We start from the raw sequence: 8,085 nt of genomic DNA, 5'->3' as shown, positions 1-8,085 counted from the left end.
AGTACTTAGTGAGCCCGTCGGCGTCCTCGTAGGGCAGGGCCGCCGTAGCGCAAACAAACCAAAATAAAAGATGTGTGACCACCGGCTGACCCACGGGGCCCACGGCCAGTGGCCACCACCTGACCACCGGGCCCCACAACCGTCGCACACCGGCTGACCTGCACTCCCACCCCGCTGCTCCTCCTCCTCTTCCTGCTCGTCGCCGTCGCCGCGTCGGGAGAGTAGGGGTCGGGCTCGTCGTCGGCCAGAGACGGGGGAGGTGGGGATGCTGGAGCGACACGCGGTCCAGCTAGCGTGGCTGGAGGAGGTCGTGGAGTCGATGGCCAGGTCCTTGCGCGCGCTGGAGGTCGCGCTCGCCAGATCCGCCCCCACCGGCGTCGCAGGCGCATCAGCAGACGGAGCAGCGGCAGCAGGGGGCGACGGTCTCCGACGCCGACAGCCATGGCCCACCGCACTCCCACTCCGCTGCTCCTCCTCCTCTTCCTGCTCGTCGCCTTCGCCGTGTCGGGAGAGGAGGGGACGGGCTCGTCGTCGGCCAGAGACGAGGGAGGCGGGGATGCTGGAGCGACACGCGGTCCAGCTAGCGTGGCTGGAGGACCGGAATTCTCCTCTCGGCGTGGACGTCTCATTCTCACACCCCCTTGTCACAATGGAGTTGAAGCTTCGCCTCAGTGGTGAGGCAAACCGAGTACACACAGACCCGGTGGCGCACCTTGGTGACAGGTTCATTTGCTCAAGTGCGTGCGCTTGGAGCTCCGAGGGGTAGTCGCGCACGCACCCGATCCGAGGGCCTGCCCCAGTTGACCACTTGAAAGACAATTGCTTGCCAAGCTGGTATGATTTCATGTTCTTCTTGGAGTTGATCCTCTGAAGGATCTTCTTGCGCGGCACCGGTGCCTGCTCACCCCTTTGTAGGTCATTTTCAGACATGTGGCTGCTAGTGGAGGCTTCAGTAGCTTTGGCATCTTCTGATGAACCCGTTGTTGCCACCGCTGGTTCCTCGCGTTTTTCGCTCTCTGTAGATGTTGTTTGAACAAGTTGTGCTTTCTGAAGAGGGTCAGTTTCTTCAGGTGCAACAGGGTCATCTTCATATTTGTCGTTCTCCGAGGCGATCCTTTTGAGGCTACCCCAAAATTCCTCATCCTCCTTTGCTCGGCTCATCTGCAGCAATTTGAAACATGTAGTAAGACCACAGTGCTACAATGTATCGACACGGAGGAGATGTATATTTTTTGTCTGAATCATATTATAGGATGCTCATCTTAACATCAGTGAGATCAACCAAGTTGTCCTTCAGGAAGCTTTTAAACTCCTGGAAATTCTCCTCTGTGGGGCGGTAGTGACCACTGTGAGGCCAAATAGCCTGCCAACAATAAAGTTCAGAAGATGGTGTCAGCATGTTACCTGATAAAACTGGATGTAAAACCTGTTTGCAGATAAGAAAATCGCATACATACCTTGAGTGTCCCATTTTCAGCAACCAGTCTCCCAGCAGCAGAAGTAGCTCCCCAAGCAAGAAAGCTAGAATGCTGGAATTTACCTTTCTTCTTCTGCAATTCATAATGGCAAGATTCATTCATATTACACACCGAACTGACATTTCTACAGTTGATTATATTTACCTGACCAACATAACTGCATATTTACCTGACCAACATACAGGCTCTTAGATGTGCTAAGAACAAAGATCCACTTTGCGTCTCTTGGGCCGAAGGACGTGTCGATTATTTGCCGGCTTTTCCTGTACATGAACTTGCTGTCCTCAATTACGACTTCATAGTCCTCTCTTTCCTTCTGCACAGTTTAAATACACTCTCCCTGTTAGCCACCACATATGCGTTGCAATAACCTCTGTTCAGTTGAGTCCTCCACTCAATGATTGTGAACACTACCTACCGGACCGAGGTACTTGATGCACTGGCTCAGAAGCTTGGACCGGGAGCACTTGCCTTCAAGATTGATGTCTTTGCCTTCTCCAACATCAAGCCTGGATTTTTAGTGATCATAAGTGCACATTCCATTTGTTGGCTGAACAATTAGAGATGTGTTCAATGAGCCAACTCACCAGTAGAAGAACGGCTGTTTGCTTTCACTATGGAGCCAGCAATCATAGTAGTAGTGCAGGTTATGGCCGTAGCGGTGGTGCGGGTCAATCTCCAATGACAATTTGAATACCAACCAACATCAGCTCATTGCGTGGTAAATAAAACATAACTACTTATGGCAGTAAGAACATGAACAAATACCAGATGTGTTTGAGATGCGAGATTTGTTGTGTTGTACCTTGGCAGCCCGTGATCTGGCTGTTGACCACTTGGACACGGCCGTCACCTACTTCTCGATGTCGAAGAAGGAGACGGAGCTCCGGTTGAGGAGCGCGAAGTCCAGCAGCTCTGCTCCACCAGCACGGCGCAGTCGGCGAGCTGCCGCCGCGTGCGGAAGCTCTTGTACACCTTCTGCAGCCTCAGCGCCGCTGCCTCGTGCCGCGGGCTCTCCCGGTCGGCGTCCCTCAGCCTGGCAAGCGCCCTCGGCATAAGCGGGAGAGGCGCCTCGGCCAGTTTTTCATACTCTCCTCTCCAATCTGATTGAATGGCTATTATTTTGCTGTTAAACTTACGTTCAACAAGTGCTTGAAAGTTTTGAAAAACATGAAACACATCAGATCTCTTTTTGAGAAGGTAGATCCATGAAAACTTGCTATAGTCATCTATGAAGCTTACATAGTATGTCTATCTACCAACAGAGGAAGGTGCAGGACCCCACACATCAGAGAAGATTAATTGTAGAGGTTTGGTAGAGACACTGGTAGATACTAGCAAAAGGGCCCGTGCGTTGCAACGGGACAAAGAAATGCGTGATAATTTTTTAAATCAGCAAACATTTTACAAATTAAAAACTATTTTATAAGTCACAAATCATTGTTTTTTTGAACTTTTAGAATATTTTTCCATTCATGATCATTTTTAGAATTGACAAAATTTTGCACAATTTCATTATAAAAAGTACTTCATGAACTTTTAAAAAATCATGAACATTGTTTGATTTCTCGAATATTTGTTTTCAAAATTTCAAACATTTTCTGCAAAATCGCGGGTATTTTTGAATCCACAAACATTTTATAATTTATTAAACATTCTATTCCAAAATTCCCACTTTCTTAAATTTTCGAAATTTTTGTGAAGCCCCAAATTATTTAAAGTAGAACAAAATTCCTGAAGAAAAAAAATTCACGAGGGAGTCGCCGACGGCGAAGTACTTAGTGAGCCCGTCGGCGTCCTCGTAGGGCAGGGCCGCCGTAGCGCAAACAAACCAAAATAAAAGATGTGTGACCACCGGCTGACCCGCGGGGCCCACAGCCAGTGGCCACCACCTGACCACCGGGCCCCACAACCGTCGCACACCGGCTGACCTGCACTCCCACCCCGCTGCTCCTCCTCCTCTTCCTGCTCGTCGCCGTCGCCGCGTCGGGAGAGTAGGGGCGGGCTCGTCGTCGGCCAGAGACGGGGGAGGTGGGGATGCTGGAGCGACACGCGGTCCAGCTAGCGTGGCTGGAGGAGGTCGTGGAGTCGATGGCCAGGTCCTTGCGCGCGCTGGAGGCCGCGCTCGCCAGATCCGCCCCCACCGGCGTCGCAGGCGCATCAGCAGACGGAGCAGCGGTAGCAGGGGGCGACGGTCTCCGACGCCGACAGCCATGGCCCACCGCACTCCCACTCCGCTGCTCCTCCTCCTCTTCCTGCTCGTCGCCCTCGCCGCGTCGGGAGAGGAGGGGACGGGCTCATCGTCGGCCAGAGACGAGGGAGGCGGGGATGCCGGAGCGACACGCGGTCCAGCTAGCGTGGCTGGAGGACCGGAATTCTCCTCTCGGCGTGGACGTCTCATTCTCACACCCCCTTGTCACAATGGAGTTGAAGCTTCGCCTCAGTGGTGAGGCAAACCGAGTACACACAGACCCGGTGGCGCACCTTGGTGACAGGTTCATTTGCTCAAGTGCGTGCGCTTGGAGCTCCGAGGGGTAGTCGCGCACACACCCGATCCGAGGGCCTGCCCCGGTTGACCACTTGAAAGACAATTGCTTGCCAAGCTGGTATGATTTCATGTCCTTCTTGGAGTTGATCCTCTGAAGGATCTTCTTGCGCGGCACCGGTGCCTGCTCACCCCTTTGTAGGTCATTTTCAGACATGTGGCTGCTAGTGGAGGCTTCAGTAGCTTTGGCATCTTCTGATGAACCCGTTGTTGCCACCGCTGATTCCTCGCGTTTTTCGCTCTCTGTAGATGTTGTTTGAACAAGTTGTGCTTTCTGAAGAGGGTCAGTTTCTTCAGGTGCAACAGGGTCATCTTCACATTTGTCGTTCTCCGAGGCGATCCTTTTGAGGCTACCCCAAAATTCCTCATCCTCCTTTGCTCGGCTCATCTGCAGCAATTTGAAACATGTAGTAAGACCACAATGCTACAATGTATCGACACGGAGGAGATGTATATTTTTTGTCTGAATCATATTATAGGATGCTCATCTTAACATCAGTGAGATCAACCAAGTTGTCCTTCAGGAAGCTTTTAAACTCCTGGAAATTCTCCTCTGTGGGGCGATAGTGACCACTGTGAGGCCAAATAGCCTGCCAACAATAAAGTTCAGAAGATGGTGTCAGCATGTTACCTGATAAAACTGGATGTAAAACCTGTTTGCAGATAAGAAAATCGCATACATACCTTGAGTGTCCCATTTTCAGCAACCAGTCTCCCAGCAGCAGAAGTAGCTCCCCAAGCAAGAAAGCTAGAATGCTGGAATTTACCTTTCTTCTTCTGCAATTCATAATGGCAAGATTCATTCATATTACACACCGAACTGACATTTCTACAGTTGATTATATTTACCTGACCAACATAACTGCATATTTACCTGACCAACATACAGGCTCTTAGATGTGCTAAGAACAAAGATCCACTTTGCGTCTCTTGGGCCGAAGGACGTGTCGATTATTTGCCGGCTTTTCCTGTACATGAACTTGCTGTCCTCAATTACGACTTCATAGTCCTCTCTTTCCTTCTGCACAGTTTAAATACACTCTCCCTGTTAGCCACCACATATGCGTTGCAATAACCTTTGTTCAGTTGAGTCCTCCACTCAATGATTGTGAACACTACCTACCGGACCGAGGTACTTGATGCACTGGCTCAGAAGCTTGGACCGGGAGCACTTGCCTTCAAGATTGATGTCTTTGCCTTCTCCAACATCAAGCCTAAATATTTAGTGATCATAAGTGCACATTCCATTTGTTGGCTGAACAATCAGAGATGTGTTCAATGAGCCAACTCACCAGTAGAAGAACGGCTGTTTGCTTTCACTATGGAGCCAGCAATCATAGTAGTAGTGCAGGTTGTGGCCGTAGCGGTGGTGCGGGTCAATCTCCAATGACAATTTGAATACCAACCAACATCAGCTCATTGCGTGGTAAATAAAACATAACTACTTATGGCAGTAAGAACATGAACAAATCGCAGCATATGAGAAAAGAAATGAGGAGACACTCACCGCCTCGAGCCAATGCTGCAATGCGAGTTTCTGCGCCTTGTCATCCTTGGACAGCCCCTTTCCAACCTGAAGGAAAACACGCCCAAATTTGACAAAATATTTGTTTCAGATGTCTGCCGGTTTCAGATAAAAGGAGCTGACCAGATGTGTTTGAGATGCGAGATTTGTTGTGTTGTACCTTGGCAGCCCAGGATCTGGCTGTTGACCACTTGGACACGACCGTCACCTACTTCTCGATGTCGAAGAAGGAGACGGAGCTCCGGTTGAGGAGCGCGAAGTCCAGCAGCTCTGCTCCACCAGCACGGCGCAGTCGGCGAGCTGCCGCCGCGTGCGGAAGCTCTTGTACACCTTCTGCAGCCTTAGCGCCGCTGCCTCGTGCCGCGGGCTCTCCCCGTCGGCGTCCCTCAGCCTGGCAAGCGCCCTCGGCATAAGCGGCAGAGGCCCCTCGGCCAGTTTTTCATACTCTCCTCTCCAATCTGATTGAATGGCTATTATTTTGCTGTTAAACTTACGTTCAACAAGTGCTTGAAAGTTTTGAAAAACTTGAAACACATCAGATCTCTTTTTGAGAAGGTAGATCCATGAAAACTTGCTATAGTCATCTATGAAGCTTACATAGTATGTGTATCTACCAACAGAGGAAGGTGCAGGACCCCACACATCAGAAAAGATTAATTGTAGAGGTTTGGTAGAGACACTGGTAGATATAGGATACGATAATTGATGACTTTTAACACGTTGACAGGAATCAGAAATAGTCTCAATATTTCGCTCACCAACAAACGGGAGCTTATTTCTCCTAAATAACCTTTCTACTAAAGAAAAACTAGCATGTCCTAAACGATCATGCCATCGAGTGGATGAGAGCTTGGCAGCACTGCAAGCTTTTTTATTGAATCTTCTAAACTCTGGAATCAACGGGTAGAGCCCTCGAACACATCTACCTCGATAAAGAATTTTCCTCGTTACCTGATCCTTGATCAAAAAGAAATAGGGATGAAACTCAAGGAACACATGATTATCAATAGCAATTCTATGAACAGATAGAAGGTTTTTGTGGGCATGAGGAACATGTAAGATTCTTTTAAGATGGATTTTTCTACTAGGGGTGTTGATAGTTGAATGAACAATATGACATATACCCATACCTTCGCCATTGGCAGTATGGGTTTGATCCTTGCCACGATACTTTTCCTTCAAGGTGACTTTCTCCAGTTCATTGGTGATGTGATTGGTGGCGCCACTATCAACATACCAATTGGTATCGACGCCATAGGAGTCGTCTGCCATTGCAGCGACTTTTTCTTCATCCTGTGAAGAGTCTTCGTCCTCGTCGTAGCGGTACCAGCAGTCCTTAGCCACATGCCCGAGCTTGCCACAGATCTGGCAGCGGGGCGAGTCTGGTCTGCCTCTGTTGGCACCACCACCGCGACGTCCGTTGGAGTTGCCGCGAGGAGTACCACCACCACGACGTCCTCTGCCGCGGAAGGAGCCACGCGAGCGAGAGCCGCCGCCACCCCGGCCTCTAGTCGCAGAGCTGGCAGAAGATTTGAAGTCGTCGCCGGTGCCGTGATACTGCGCCATGCGTTGATCAAAGTTACTGAGCATAGCGAAGAGTTCATCAAGGGTTACCGGAGTGACGCGTGCATCTAGGGCGGAGACGAGGGGCTGATAATCTTGATCAAGCCCATGGATGATGTAGGAGATGAGCTCATCATCCTGGATGGCCTTGCCGGCTGCTACGAGTTCGTCGGCGTAGCCTCGCATGGCAGCAAAGTAAGAGGCCACCGACTGATTGACCTTCTGCGCGTTGACCAGCGAGGTTCTGATGTTGTTGACGCGGCTCAGGGATTGCGATGAGAACATGTTTGCCAAGGCAACCCAGAGTTCGCGTGCCGTGGTGATCGTGGTCACCGTGACGAGGACCTCTTTAGAGAGGTTTTGGAGCAGGTATCCGAGAACCTGCTGGTCCTCCCTCACCCAAGTTGGATGGAGGGGATTTGGCTCGGAAGATTCCTTCCCGGCGGTGTCCTTTGTGCTAAGGATAGTAGCCGGTTCAGGTGTCGTGCCGTCAATGTAGTGGTAGACGCCGGCGCCCCGCAGCTGTGGCGTGAGCTGCGTCCGCCACAGAACATAGTTGGTGCGGGAGAGCTTCTCCGGGACTCCGCCGCTGAGCAACGGCTGGTGAGAGCTGGAGGAAGACATGGCGATGGCGCACGATGGGTGGAGATGGGCTTGGCTAGACTAATGGAGGAAGATTGCTCTATATACCATGTGCGACAATGCGGAAACGTCTTAGCCGTCTAGGCCGACATGTTGCGTGTTATATAGATGGGTTGCGAGCCCTCATACCGCGTACAAGGAGATAGAATTACAATCTTGGAGATCAAGTACACTACTAGAAATAAGGGCTTTCGTCCCAGCTCGAAAAACACATTAGTCCCGGTTCCTTTACGAACCGGGACTAATGTTAGTATTAGTCCCGGTTCGAGCGGCAAAGGCGCCGGTCGGGCATTAGTCCCGGTTCAAATGGGACCTTTAGTCCCGGTTCGTGT

The 8,085-nt window shown here is 50.7% G+C and overlaps 1 non-coding gene and 2 pseudogenes across 1 annotated transcript; all 3 read right to left on the bottom strand.

The window, feature by feature from the left end:
* Positions 1 to 1,246: 1,246 nt before the first annotated feature.
* LOC123397402 lies at positions 1,247 to 2,534 on the bottom strand (annotated as a pseudogene).
* Positions 2,535 to 3,775: 1,241 nt separating this feature from the next.
* LOC123397401 lies at positions 3,776 to 7,735 on the bottom strand (annotated as a pseudogene).
* On the bottom strand, positions 7,120 to 7,258 carry LOC123400550. The gene has a single exon (XR_006610783.1). It is a non-coding gene; the product is annotated as a small nucleolar RNA Z247 (small nucleolar RNA).
* Positions 7,736 to 8,085: the final 350 nt, after the last annotated feature.

The sequence above is a fragment of the Hordeum vulgare genome, chromosome 5H (genome assembly GCF_904849725.1).
Source record: "Hordeum vulgare subsp. vulgare chromosome 5H, MorexV3_pseudomolecules_assembly, whole genome shotgun sequence".
NCBI lineage: Eukaryota > Viridiplantae > Streptophyta > Magnoliopsida > Poales > Poaceae > Hordeum > Hordeum vulgare.
The sequence above is the reverse complement of the archived record's forward strand: the minus strand, read 5'-3'. Positions and strand labels throughout refer to the sequence as shown.